The sequence below is a fragment of the Dendropsophus ebraccatus genome, chromosome 8, assembly GCF_027789765.1.
Source record: "Dendropsophus ebraccatus isolate aDenEbr1 chromosome 8, aDenEbr1.pat, whole genome shotgun sequence".
Taxonomy (NCBI): Eukaryota; Metazoa; Chordata; class Amphibia; order Anura; family Hylidae; genus Dendropsophus; species Dendropsophus ebraccatus.
In genome coordinates, this window is record NC_091461.1 from 74839607 (window position 1) to 74854859 (window position 15253).

The 15253-nt window shown below is 49.5% G+C and overlaps 1 protein-coding gene across 6 annotated transcripts in view; it reads left to right on the plus strand.

The window, feature by feature from the left end:
* OGDHL (oxoglutarate dehydrogenase L) overlaps positions 1–15253 on the plus strand; it is a 102549-nt gene that overhangs the window by 27778 nt on the left and 59518 nt on the right. For 2 of the 6 annotated variants that reach the window (XM_069980687.1, XM_069980682.1), the window contains exon 1: positions 5330–5437. The exons of 2 other annotated variants lie outside the window; for them this stretch is intronic. The gene's annotated coding sequence lies outside the window, so the exon portion shown is untranslated. Of the gene's footprint in view, positions 1–5329; positions 5438–5458; positions 5588–15253 lie in introns of those variants that run through there. 2 more of the 6 variants (XM_069980685.1, XM_069980684.1) reach the window with 2 other exon arrangements.

Sequence of the window (15253 nt, forward strand, 5' to 3'; positions counted from 1 at the left end):
GTAAAGTGGGGGAGCTGTCCTGGGATTGTACGGGTTACACAGGAGACTGGCCTGCTCCGGGCAGTAAGGTGCGGGAGCTGTCCCGGGATAGTACAGGTTACACAGCACACAGGCCTGCTCCTGGCAGTAAGGTGGGGGAGCTGATCTGGGATAGTACAGGTTACACAGCACACAGGCCTGCTCTGGGCAGTAAGGTGGGGGAGCTGTCCCGGGATAGTACAGGTTAAACAGCACACATGCCTGCTCCAGACAGTAAGGTGGGGGAGCTGTCCCGGGATAGCATGGTTTACACAGCACACAGGCCTGCTCCGGGCAGTAAAGTGAGAGAGCTCTCGCGGGGTAGTACAGGTTACTGAGCACCGCACACAGGTCTGCTTCGGTCAGTAAGGTGGGGCAGCTGTCCCGGGATAGTATGGTTTACACAGCAGACAGGTCTGCTCCGGGCAGTAAGGTGGGGAAGCTGATCTGGAATAGTATAGGTTACATAGCACACAGGCCTGCTCCGGGCAGTAAGGTGGGGGAGCTGTCCCCGGATAGCACGGGTTACACAGCACACAGGCCTGCTCCGGGCAGTAAGGTGGGGAAGCTGATCTGGGATAGTACAGGTTACATAGCACACAGGCCTGCTCCGGGTAGTAAGGTGGGGAAGCTGATCTGGGATAGTACAGGTTACATAGCACACAGGCCTGCTCCGGGCAGTAAGGTGGGGGAGCTGTCCCCGGATAGTACGGGTTACACAGCACACAGGCCTGCTCCAGGCAGTAAGGTGGGGGAGCTGTTCCAGGATAGTACGGGTTACTCAACACACAGGACAGCATCGGGCAGTAAGGTGGGGGAGCTGTCCTGGGATAGTAGGGGGTTACTTAGCACACAGGCCTGCTCCTGGCAGTAAGGTGGGGAAGCTGATCTAGGATAGTACGAGTTATACTCAGCACACAGGCCTGCTCCGGGCAGTAAGGTGGGGCAGCTGTCTTGGGATAGTACAGGTTACTCAGCACACAGGTCTGCTTCGGGCAGTAAGGTAGGAGAGCTGTCCCGGATAGTAAAGGTACTCAGGCCCACACACAGGTCTGCTTCGGTCAGTAAGGTGGGGCAGCTGTCCCGGGATAGTATGGGTTACACAGGAGACAGGCCTGCTCCGGGCAGTAAGGTGGGGGAGCTGTCCCGGGATAGTACAGGTTACACAGCACACAGGCCTGCCCCGGCAGTAAGGTGGAGGAGCTGTCCCGGGATAGTACAGGTTAAACAGCACACAGGCCTGCTCCGGGCAGTAAAGTGGGGGAGCTGTCCTGGGATTGTAAGGGTTACACAGGAGACTGGCCTGCTCCGGGCAGTAAGGTGCGGGAGCTGTCCCGGGATAGTACAGGTTACACAGCACACAGGCCTGCTCCGGGCAGTAAGGTGCGGGAGCTGTCCCTGGATAGTACAGGTTACACAGCACACAGGTCTGCTCCAGGCAGTAAGGTGGGGGAGCTGTCCCGGGATAGTACAGGTTACACAGCACACAGGCCTGCTCCTGGCAGTAAGGTGGGGAAGCTGATCTGGGATAGTACAGGTTACACAGCACACAGGCCAGCTCCGGGCAGTAAGGTGGGGGAGCTGTCCCGGGGTAGTACAGGTTACTCAGCACACAGGTCTGCTCCTGGCAGTAAGGTGGGGGAGCTGTCCCGGGATAGTACAGGTTACACAGCACACAGGTCTGCTCCAGGCAGTAAGGTGGGGGAGCTGTCCCGGGATAGTACAGGTTACACAGCACACAGGCCTGCTCCTGGCAGTAAGGTGGGGAAGCTGATCTGGGATAGTACAGGTTACACAGCACACAGGCCAGCTCCGGGCAGTAAGGTGGGGGAGCTGTCCCGGGGTAGTACAGGTTACTCAGCACACAGGCCAGCTCCGGGCAGTAAGGTAGGGGAGCTGTCCCGGGATAGTACAGGTTACTCAGCACAGCACACAGGCCTGCTCCAGGCAGTAAGGTGGGGGAGCTGTTCCAGGATAGTACGGGTTACTCAACACACAGGACAGCATCGGGCAGTAAGGTGGGGGAGCTGTCCTGGGATAGTAGGGGGTTACTTAGCACACAGGCCTGCTCCTGGCAGTAAGGTGGGGGAGCTGATCTAGGATAGTACGAGTTATACTCAGCACACAGGCCTGCTCCGGGCAGTAAGGTGGGGCAGCTGTCTTGGGATAGTACAGGTTACTCAGCACACAGGTCTGCTTCGGGCAGTAAGGAAGGAGAGCTGTCCCGGATAGTAAAGGTACTCAGGCCCACACACAGGTCAGCTCCGGTCAGTAAGGTGGGGGAGCTGTCCCGGATAGTACAGGTTATATACAGCACACAGGCCTGCTCCAGGCAGTAAGGTGGGGGAGCTGTCCGGGGGTAGTACAGGTTACTCAGCACCGCACACAGGCCTGCTTCTGGCAGTAAGGTGGGGGAGCTGATCTGGGATAGTACAGGTTACACAGCACACAGGCCTGCTCGGGGCATCAAGGTGGGGGAGCTGTCCCGGGATAGTACAGGTTACACAGCACACAGGCCTGCTCTGGGCAGTAAGGTGGGGGAGCTGTCCCGGGATAGTACAGGTTACTCAGCAGGGCACAGAGGCCTGCTCCTGGCAGTAAGGTGGGGGAGCTGATCTGGGATAGTACAGGTTACACAGCACACAGGCCTGCTCCGGGCAGTAAGGTGGGGGAGCTGTCCCGGGATCGTACGGGTTATACTGAGCACACAGGCCTGCTCCGGGCAGTAAGGTGCGGGAGCTGTCCCTGGATAGTACAGGTTACACAGCACACAGGTCTGCTCCAGGCAGTAAGGTGGGGGAGCTTTCCCGGGATAGTACAGGTTACACAGCACACAGGCCTGGTCCTGGCAGTAAGGTGGGGGAGCTGATCTGGGATAGTACAGGTTACACAGCACACAGGCCAGCTCCGGGCAGTAAGGTGGGGGAGCTGTCCGGGGGTAGTACAGGTTACTCAGCACCGCACACAGGTCTGCTTCGGTCAGTAAGGTGGGGCAGCTGTCCCGGGATAGTATGGGTAACACAGGAGACAGGCCTGCTCCGGGCAGTAAGGTGGGGGAGCTGTCCCAGGATAGTACAGGTTACACAGCACACAGACCTGCTCCTGGCTTTAAGGTGGGGGAGCTGATCTGGGATAGTACAGGTTACACAGCACACAGGCCTGCCCCGGCAGTAAGGTGGGGGAGCTGTCCCGGGATAGTACAGGTTAAACAGCACACAGGCCTGCTCCGGGCAGTAAAGTGGGGGAGCTGTCCTGGGATTGTACGGGTTACACAGGAGACTGGCCTGCTCCGGGCAGTAAGGTGCGGGAGCTGTCCCGGGATAGTACAGGTTACACAGCACACAGGCCTGCTTCTGGCAGTAAGGTGGGGGAGCTGATCTGGGATAGTACAGGTTACACAGCACACAGGCCTGCTCGGGGCATCAAGGTGGGGGAGCTGTCCCGGGATAGTACAGGTTACACAGCACACAGGCCTGCTCTGGGCAGTAAGGTGGGGGAGCTGTCCCGGGATAGTACAGGTTACTCAGCAGGGCACAGAGGCCTGCTCCTGGCAGTAAGGTGGGGGAGCTGATCTGGGATAGTACAGGTTACACAGCACACAGGCCTGCTCCGGGCAGTAAGGTGGGGGAGCTGTCCCGGGATCGTACGGGTTATACTGAGCACACAGGCCTGCTCCGGGCAGTAAGGTGCGGGAGCTGTCCCTGGATAGTACAGGTTACACAGCACACAGGTCTGCTCCAGGCAGTAAGGTGGGGGAGCTTTCCCGGGATAGTACAGGTTACACAGCACACAGGCCTGGTCCTGGCAGTAAGGTGGGGAAGCTGATCTGGGATAGTACAGGTTACACAGCACACAGGCCAGCTCCGGGCAGTAAGGTAGGGGAGCTGTCCCGGGGTAGTACAGGTTACTCAGCACAGCACACAGGCCTGCTCCGGGCAGTAAGGTGGGGGAGCTGTCCCGGGATAGTACAGGTTACACAGCACCGCACACAGGCCTGCTCCGGGCAGTAAGGTGGGGCAGCTGTCCCGGGATAGTACAGGTTACTCAGCAGGGTACAAAGGCCTGCTCCGGGCAGTAAGGTAGGGGAGCTGCCCCGGGATAGTACAGGTTAAACAGCACACAGGCCTGCTCCTGGAAGTAAGGTGGGGGAGCTGTCCCGGGATAGTATGGGTTACACAGGAGACCGGCCTGCTCTGGGCAGTAAGGTGGGGGAGCTGTCCCGGAATAGTACAGGTTACACAGTACACAGGCCTGCTCCTGGCAGTAAGGTGGGGGAGCTGTCCCGGCATAGTATGGGTTACACAGGAGACCGGCCTGCTCTGGGCAGTAAGGTGGGGGCGCTGTCCCGGGATAGTACAGGTTAAACAGCACACAGGCCTGCTCCGGGCAGTAAGGTGGGGGAGCTGTCCCGGGATAGTATGGGTTACACAGGAGACTGGCCTGCTCTGGGCAGTAAGGTGGGGGAGCTGTCCCGGAATAGTACAGGTTACACAGCACACAGGCCTGCTTCTGGCAGTAAGGTGGGGGAGCTGATCTGGGATAGTACAGGTTACACAGCACACAGGCCTGCTCCGGGCAGTAAGGTGGGGCAGCTGTCCTGGGATAGTACAGGTTACTCAGCAGGGCACAGAGGCCTGCTCCGGGCAGTAAGGTGGGGGAGCTGTCCCGGGATAGTACTGGTTACTCAGCAGGGCACAGAGGCCTGCTCCTGGCAGTAAGGTGGGGGAGCTGTCCCGGGATAGTACAGGTTACACAGCACACAGGCCAGCTCCGGGCAGTTAGGTGGGGGAGCTGTCCCGAGACAGTACAGGTTACTCAGCACCGCACACAGGCCTGCTCTGGGCAGTAAGGTGGGGAAGCTGTCCCGGGATAGTATGGGTTATATACAACACACAGGCCTGCTCCGGGCAGTAAGTGGGGGAGCTGTCCCGGGATAGTATGGGTTATATACAACACACAGGCCTGCTCCGGGCAGTAAGTGGGGGAGCTGTCCCGGGATAGTATGGGTTATATACAACACACAGGCCTGCTCCGGGCAGTAAGTGGGGGAGCTGTCCCGGCATAGTACGGGTTACTCAGCAGGGCACAGAGGCCTACTCCCGGCAGTAAGGTGGGGGAGCTGTCATGGCCGCCTTACTGACTGTCACCCACAGGCCTGCTGCATACATGAAGCCACAGACCAGTGCATTACCGAATCCGCAGACACACGGAGCCCTTTCAATGGCCGCCGCCTATAGTTTGCACAGTTCAGCACCGAGGACAGCGATACACATCCGTTCCGCGCACAGGCCCCGCCCCCCGGCAGACCCGCCCATCCTCCGGTGTCTTACGCCGAGCGCCCGGCTTTGTGACGTCAAGGAGGCTGCGATACGGAGCGCTCCGCCGGGATAACGGCTGTCATCACGTGAGCCGCCTGCAGGTAACTGAGTCACCCGGAAATGGGCATCAGGCGCGCCGGAGACGCCGCCACCTTAGTGCTTACCTGTCACCCCGTCATCCGCAGCCGTTACCGGTGCGGTTTTGAGTCTTCTGCCAGTCATGTGCGGTGTCCTGCGGGTTATAGCGGCCGGTCAGTGGGGTGTACAGGCCATAGTGCTGCAGGAGCCGGATAGTGATGTCACTAGTGACAGCAGTCATAGTGCCCACCTGTCTGTAGTGATGTCACTAGTGACGTCATAGTGTACACCTGTCTGTAGTGACGTCATAGTGCACACCTGTCTGTAGTGATGTCACCAGTTACACTTGTCATGGGGCACACCTGTCTCTAGTGATGTCACTAGTGACAGCAGTCATAGGGCACACCTTTCTGTAGTGATGTCACTAGTGATGTCATAGTGCACACCTGTCTGTAGTGATGTCACTAGTGACAGCTGTCATAGGGCACACATGTCTGTAGTGATGTCATAGTTCACACCTGTCTAGTGATGTCACTAGTGGCAGCTGTCATAGGGCACACCTTTCTGTAGTGATGTCATAGTGCACACCTGTCTGTAGTGATGTCACTAGTGACAGCTGTCATAGGGCACATATGTCTGTAGTGACGTCATAGTGCACACCTGTCTGTAGTGATGTCACTAGTGACAGCTGTCATAGGGCACACCTGTCTGTAGTGATGTCACCAGTTACACTTGTCATAGAGCACACCTGTCTGTAGTGATGTGACTAGTGATGTCACAGGGCACACCTGTCTGTAGTGACGTCATAGTGCACACCTGTCTGTAGTGATGTGACTAGTGATGTCACAGGGCACACCTGTCTGTAGTGACATCATAGTGCACACCTGTCTGTAGTGACATCATAGTGCACACCTGTCTGTAGTGACGTCATAGTGCACACCTGTCTGTAGTGACGTCATAGTGCACACCTGTCTGTAGTGACGTCATAGTGCACACCTGTCTGTAGTGACGTCATAGTGCACACCTGTCTGTAGTGACGTCATAGTGCACACCTGTCTGTAGTGACGTCATAGCGCACACCTGTCTGTAGTGAAGTCATAGCGCACACCTGTCTGTAGTGATGTCACTAGTGACATTTCATAGTGCACACCTGTCCGCAGCAATAAATCTCGTGGTCACTAGTAACAAAAGTTATAGTGCACACCTGTCCGTAGTAATAATTCTAGTAATGTCGCTAGTGACATGTCATAGCACTCACTTATTTGATGTAATAAATATAACAATGTCGCTATTGACGTCTCATAGCACACACCTGTCTGATGTAATAAATATAATGATGTCACTAGCCACATGGATTATAGCGCACATCTGTCTTTAGTGATGTCACTAGTATCACATGTCATAGGGCACACCTGTCCGCAGTAAAAAAAAATCTATTGTCATTAGTGACACATGTCACAGGGCACACCTGTCCGCAGTAATAAATCTAGTGGTCACTAGTGACACGTGTTGTAGGGCACACCCATCTGCAGTAATATAGTGATATCACTAGTGACACATGTAGTAGGGCACACCTGTCCGCAATAATATAGTGTTGTCACTAGTGACACTTGTCATAGTGCACACCTATCTGCAGTAATATAGTGATGTCACTAGTAACGTGTCGTAGGGCACACCTGTCCACAATAATATAGTGATGTCACTAGTGACACTTGTCGTAGGGCACACCTATTTGCAGTAATATAGTGATGTCACTAGTGACACATGTAGTAGGGCACACCTGTCCGCAATAATATAGTGATGTCACTAGTGACACTTGTCGTAGGGCACACCTATTTGCAGCAGGGGCGTAGCTAGGGGTTCAGCCTAGGGGGGGCGAGCAAGTCTGAGTGGGCCCCCAACCGATTATGTTACCCAAAGGGAACCTCGCTTGACAACAATGCTTTCTAAATAATAAAGGGTATATTCTGCTCCATTACTCAGAGTGAATTAAGATTAAGAGCAGTGTTAGAGGCTTCTACATTTACATATATAGACACATAAAATGAAAGCTGTTCTTCAGGATAAGAAAAACATGATTGCTCTCTTCTAGAAAAAAAACACCACCCCTGTCTTTATCTTGTGTGTGTGTGTGTGTTGTATTGAAGCTCAGTTCTACTGAAGTAAATGGAGATGAGTTTTAATACTGCACAACACCAGTGTGGCACTGTTTTTGGAAGAAAGTGGCTTTGCTGTACTAATCCTGGGTAACCCCTTAAAGTACTAATCATAAATGCTTTTCAAAGTATAGAAGCAGACTGATATACTTAGCCCAGCTGCCTAAAAGGAAATGTACATCCACACCACCTTGATATTAAATAATTATTATTTTATTTGTATAGCACAAACATATCACAGCACTTCACCAATTTTGGGAGTACATACATACACAAAAAAAAAAATCACATTTTTTACAGATACAGATTGCACATTTAACAATAAATCAAACAAGAGAAGTGAGGGCCCTTTTAACAAGATTTGACAACAGTAGATGAACCAAACTCAAAGTAGGATATCAGTTTTATGTCATTACATACAGTTTAGAATACTAAACAGATGCCTGCCAAATCACAGAAGTAGGTGAGTACAAATCACATGTACAGCTGGGCCAACACACACACAATTGTTTTCTATCAGACAGAAAAAAACTGTTCAACTAATGCTAGATGATCAAAAACCTTTTAACATATTTATAAGAATATGTCATCATATACTACTCACAAAAAGTTAGGAATATTTGGCTTGAGGGTGAAATACACATAAAAAGTTCATGCTTTAGTGATATTATACCACAGGGCATTAAGGTACAAGCAGCAATAGTGATTTCCTCATCAAACAAGTTATTGAAACAAAAGCCAACACCAGTGGTACTCCAACAACATGTCACTGTCTGCATAACTTGTCATGTGCCATTGAGTATCAACTACAGCTGACAACGAAGTCTCATTCTGTCCACAAGTCGCCTTAATGTCTGCTGAGGCATGGCAGCCTTCGGGTCATTGAGGCTCTGGGGTACAGAGTTACAAGCCTCTACATTGGAATCAGCTGATCCAGCTGGTTTTCTATGCGATTCAGGTCTGAAGCAAGTGCAACCACTCCATGTGAGGTCCCCCAGTCTAGCAGAGGTTGTTCATGCAGAGACAATAACTGGATTACTTATGGACTTTTCCATGTACCATTCACAAAGTGCAGAGAAGATCTGTATAGACTAGACACACCTGCCCTGTACACTGTAACACCACCACTAAACACACCTGCCCCACACAGTGTAACGCCACCACTGCTAGGCACACCTGCCCCATACACTATACCACCACCACCACCAGACACACCTGCCCTGTACACTGTAACACCACCACTAAACACACCTGCCCCACACATTGTAACGTCACCACTGCTAGGCACACCTGCCCCATACACTATACCACCAGACACACCTGCACTGTACACTGGACCACCACCAAAGGCAGCTGTGTCTGATGCATAGCTCTCTCCTTCTAAGCTGGACAAGGGACCAGTGGGCCTTGGTGCGGTTTACTTTTCATCAGTGAACAGCACCAAGGCCCACTGGTCCCTTGTCCAGCTTAGAAGGAGAGAGCTATGCATCAGACACAGCTGCCTTTGCTGGTGTCCACATGTTCAACCCCCCCCCCCCCCCCTGTGTCCACATGTCCAGCTCCCCCTGTGTCCACATGTCCAGCTCCCCCTGTGTCCACATGTCCAGCTCCCCCTGTGTCCACATGTCCAGGTCGGCCTGTTTACCAGCTGGGTTGTCTGTCCCTGTGTGCAGCAGCAGTCATAGGCGGCCGTCCGGCACTGACCTGGTGCGAGTGCGGGAGACAGAACAGCGCGGCACCAGAGATGATTGACAGGTGGCGGGCCAGGGCGGCGGACGTACCAACAGCGGTGCGTGGAGGCCGTACGCATCAGGTTAATATGGCGGCGGCCAGGGGAGCTGTGGCTGTCCTGTGACTCACCCATCCTATGGCGGGCGATGGCGGTCGGCGGCGGGCAGCGGCGTCACACCATAATGGGGGCGGCAGCAGCAGTCATAGGTGGCCGGCCAGGTGATTGACAGGTGGGCAGGCAAAGGGCGGCGCACATACCAGCAGCGGTGCGCTGAGGCCGTACACATCAGGTTAAGATGGCGGCGGCCGGGGGAGCTGTGGCTGTACTGTGACTCACCCATCCTATGGCGGGCGGCGGCGGGCAGCGGCGTCACACCATAATGGGGGCGGCAGCAGCAGCAGCAGTCATAGGCGGCCGGCCAGGTGATTGACAGGTGGGCAAGCTAGGGCGGCGCACATACCAACAGCGGTGCGCTGAGGCCGTACGCATCAGGTTTAGATGGCGGCGGCCGGGGGAGCTGTGGCTGCACTTAAGATGGCGGGCGGCGTCAAAAATCACTGGAGATCACAGTGGGCCCCTGCCAGAGTGGGCCCGGGGGCGGCCGCCCCCCCTGCCCCCCATCAAATTTCGCTACTGATTTGCAGTAATATAGTGATGTCACTAGTGACACATGTAGTAGGGCACACCTGTCCGCAATAATAAAGTGATGCCACTAGTGACACTTGTTGTAGGGCACACCTATCTGCAGTAATATAGTGATGTCCCTAGTGACTCTTGTCATAGTGCACACCTATCTGCAGTAATATAGTGATGTCACTAGTGACTCTTGTCATAGTGCACACCTATCTGCAGTAATATAGTGATGTCCCTAGTGACTCTTGTCATAGTGCACACCTATCTGCAGTAATATAGTGATGTCCCTAGTGACTCTTGTCATAGTGCACACCTATCTGCAGTAATATAGTGATGTCACTAGTGACTCTTGTCATAGTGCACACCTATCTGCAGTAATATAGTGATGTCACTAGTGACTCTTGTCATAGTGCACACCTATCTGCATTAATATAGTGATGTCACTAGTGACTCTTGTCATAGTGCACACCTATCTGCAGTAATATAGTGATGTCACTAGTGACACTTGGCGTAGGGCACACCTATTTGCAGTAATGTAGTGATGTCACTAGTGACTCTTGTCATAGTGCACACCTATCTGCAGTAATATAGTGATGTCACTAGTGACACTTGTCGTAGGGCACACCTATTTGCAGTAATATAGTGATGTCACTAGTTACACATGTAGTAGGGCACACCTGTCCGCAATAGTATAGTGATGTCACTAGTGACTCTTGTCATAGTGCACACCTATCTGCAGTAATATAGTGATGTCACTAGTGACTCTTGTCATAGTGCACACCTATCTGCAGTAATATAGTGATGTCACTAGTGACTCTTGTCATAGTGCACACCTATCTGCAGTAATATAGTGATGTCACTAGTGACACTTGTCGTAGGGCAAACCTATTTGCAGTAATATAGTGATGTCACTAGTTACACATGTAGTAGGGCACAACTGTCTGCAATAATAAAGTGATGTCACTAGTGACACTTGTCGTAGGGCACACCTATTTGCAGTAATATAGTGATGTCACTAGTGACACATGTAGTAGGGCACACCTGTCCGCAATAGTATAGTGATGTCACTAGTGACTCTTGTCATAGTGCACACCTATCTGCAGTAATATAGTGATGTCACTAGTGACTCTTGTCATAGTGCACACCTATCTGCAGTAATATAGTGATGTCACTAGTGACTCTTGTCATAGTGCACACCTATCTGCAGTAATATAGTGATGTCACTAGTGACTCTTGTCATAGTGCACACCTATCTGCAGTAATATAGTGATGTCACTAGTAACGTGTCGTAGTGCACATCTGTCTGCAGTAATAAATCTAATAATGTCACTAGTGACGTGCCATAGTGTACACCTGTCCACAGTAATAAATCTAGTGATGTCACTAGTTCCAGGTCATGCGTCAGATTCATAAGGGGCCGAGATTAAATGTTTTAATATTATAAGAATCTAATATTGGATATATGTGACTGGCTGTACAATGAGACCACACAGCACATGGTGATGCGGTCAGTGCCACTCCATGTTACTCTGTGTACTCACTGTGCTGGGCTGTATTATGGTGCGGTTCTAGTCAGCTATTTGTTTGTAATTTTTTACTGCACTGTGGGTTTTGGCACTTTTTTTTTTTTTTTTTTTTTTTTTTTTAATTCTTGGATATGGAAATGGAAAGTGGCAAAAAACTGGTAGTCTCATTTCAATTATGTGAAGCAACAGCTCCAGGTATGATCTGGGCAGTGGTAAGGGCATGCTGGGAATGGTTGTTCTTCATCATCACTGCAGTCATTACAAGTGAACTCAACCCTGATGATCAGAATTTACAATGATATCAGTGACTCACTGGCGACATCTTCTGCAGTCATTACTTTTCTTCAGTCTACTCCAGACTGCCATGGCTGCTTCTAGCTGTGTGTCACCTCTAGAGAGTTTGATGCCCAGACACATTTGTGTTCTCACTTTTGCCCCAGATCTTATATACTATTAAAAAATCCTCAGGGTCCCACACACTGTACCCTCTGAATATAATACTTCCACACATTCTAAACATAAATATAATACTTCCACACGCTGTACCCTTTGAATATTACATACTGCCACACACTGTACCCTCTGAATATAATACTGCCGCATTCTGTACCCTATTAATATAATACTGCCACACACTGTATCCTCTGAATATAATACTGCCACATTCTCAATCAATATTTTTTATTAAATTTTTCATAATACCGCCACATTCTGTACCCTCTGAATATAATACTGACACACACTGTATTCTCTGAATATAATACTGCCACACATTGTAAACCTAAATATAATATTGCCACACTCTGTACCCTGTGAATATAATACTGCCACACACAGTACCCTCTAAATATATAATACTGCCACCCATTGTACCCTCTGAATATTATACTGCTACACACTGTACCCTCTGAATATAATACTGCTACACATTGTACCCATGAATATATTACTGCTACACACTGAACCCTCTGAATATATTACTGATACACACTGATCCCTCTAAATATAATATTGTCACACTCTGTCCCCTCTGAATATAATACTGCTACACACTGAGCCATCTGAATAGAATACTGCTACACACTGTACCCTCTGAATATAATACTGCTACACACTGATCCCTCTGAATATATTACTGATACACATAGTGTCTTCTGAATATAATACTGCTACACATTGTACCCCTGAATATAATACTGCTACACATTGTGCCTCCTGAATATAATATTGCCACACACTGTACCCTCTGAATATAATATTGTGGCACTCTGTCCCCTCTGAATATAATACTGCTACACACTGAGCCCTCTGAATATAATACTGCTACACACTGTACCCTCTGAATATAATACTGCTACACATTGTACCCCTGAATATAATATTGACACACACTGTTCCCTCTGAATATAATATTGTGGCACTCTGTCCCCTCTGAATATAGTACTGACACACCCTGTACCCTCTGAATATAATACTGACACACCCTGTACCCTCTGAATATAATACTGCTACACGCTGAGCCCTCTGAATATATTACTGATACACATTTTGTCTTCTGAATATAATACTGCTACACACTGAGCCCTCTGAATATAATACTGCTACACACTGAGCCCTCTGAATAGAATACTGCTACACACTGTACCCTCTGAATATAATACTGCTACACATTGTACCCCTGAATATAATATTGACACACACTGTTCCCTCTAAATATAATATTGTGGCACTCTGTCCCCTCTGAATATAGTACTGACACACCCTGTACCCTCTGAATATAATACTGCTACACACTGAGCCCTCTGAATATATTACTGATACACATTTTGTCTTCTGAATATAATACTGCTACACATTTTACCCCTGAATATAAAACTGCTCTACACTGTACCTTCTGAATATAATACTGCTACAGTGTCCTCTACATATAATACTGCCACACAATGTACCCCATCGGAATATAGTACCATGGAAATGAAGAACGACCATCTTTTGCCATTATTTTGACTGTGTGTGAACTCGCAGCCTATTAAAGCAATATATAAGCAAAGAAAAAGATTTCTCCAAAGAACCCTTTTAATCACTTGCCACCATGAAAGTAAAATGTTTATCCGAGATGAGGAAAACATAGTTATGTTTTTCCAAAAACACTGCGACACCTGTCCTCAGGATATGTGTGGTATTAAAGAGGTTATCATGCGAAAATCTTTTTCTTTTAAATCAACTGGTATCAGAAAGTTATACAGATTTGTAATTTACTTCTATTAAACAATCTCAAGTCTTTCCATACTTATCAGCTACTATATGTCCTGCAGGAAATGTTTTATTTTCAGTCTGACACAGTGCTCTCTGCTGACATCTTTGGCCGAGACAGGAACTCTGTCTTGGTTTTCTATGAATCCCCATAGAAAACCTCTCCTGCTCTGGACAGTTCCTTTCTCGGCCAGAGATGTCAGCAGAGAGCACTGTGTCAGACTGAAAATAAAACAACACTTCCTGCATGACGTATAGCAGCTAAGAAGTATGGGAAGACTTGAGATTTTTTAATAGAAGTAAATTACAAATCTATATAACTTTCTGATACCAGTTGATTTGAAAGAAAAAGATTTTTGCTGGACAATCCCTTTAAAGCGACTCTGTACCCACAATCTGTCCCCCCAAACCGCTTGTACCTTCAGATAGCTGCTTTTAGTCCAAGATCTGTCCTGGGGTCTGTTCGGCAGGGGATGCAGTTATTGTCCTAAAAACAACTTTTAATTCTGCAGAGCTGTGTCCAACGGCCGGGACTTACATTTGTATATGCATTAGGGTGGCACCACCTCTTCGTCCTTCCTCTCTACCCTCCTCATCATTAGGAATGATCCAGGAACATTTACTGCTGTTTGAGCATTGCACAGGTGTATTAACAATCCAGTCCATGTTCATTATACACACAGGTGGGGAATAGGAGGCAATCTGCCTGGAGCATTCCTAATGATGATGAGGGTGGGGAGGAAGGACAGAGAGGGTGTGCCAGCCTAATGCATATACAAATGTAAGCCCCGGCCGTTAGACACAGCGCTGCCGGATTAAAAGTTTTTTTTATGACAATAACTGCATCACCTGCGAACGGACCCCAGGACAGATCTTGGATTAAAAGCAGCTATCCAAAGGTACAAGTGGTTTGGGGGGGGGGTCAGATTGTAGGTACGGAGTTTTAATCTCCATTGAATTTAGTGAGGCTGAGCTGTAATAACACACACAGTCTGAGGACAAGAGTGGCACTGTTTTTGGGAGAAAGCAGCTGAAAATAGCCAAGTGCTGTATTCCACTTTTCCTTGCTCTTTCTAACTGAGCAAAAGTAACACATTGAAAGTTTTGTGAAATGACCCGGACTCTAGTGAAGTTGCTTCCATGCCAAGCTGATGTGAGAGTATTACAAGGTGTGCTTAGTGGCCATATTTCCTGGCATTACTCAGTGGCCTTAAACAAGATGACACATGCACTTAGTTTCCATTTGTCATAAAGAAAATAAATTCCCTTGGACCTACCTGAGATGCCTCTTGGCTCCATTTAGCTAATGAAATTAGATGAAGTTTTGCTGTACTGCGGGATGAGCCGCTATCTTTTATCATAATGAATATGTGTCATTTTATTATTTTGGGCACATTATTGCTGAGAAATTCAAAGCATTGCCAGAAAATTGTAAAATTAAAGTGTGAAAATGGATATCTTGGCAGTGCTGTGCTACATATATAACTCAGAGCCGTTTAATCGTTGCAGCTGGGTCGTGTTCTATAGAGCGCCAGCATT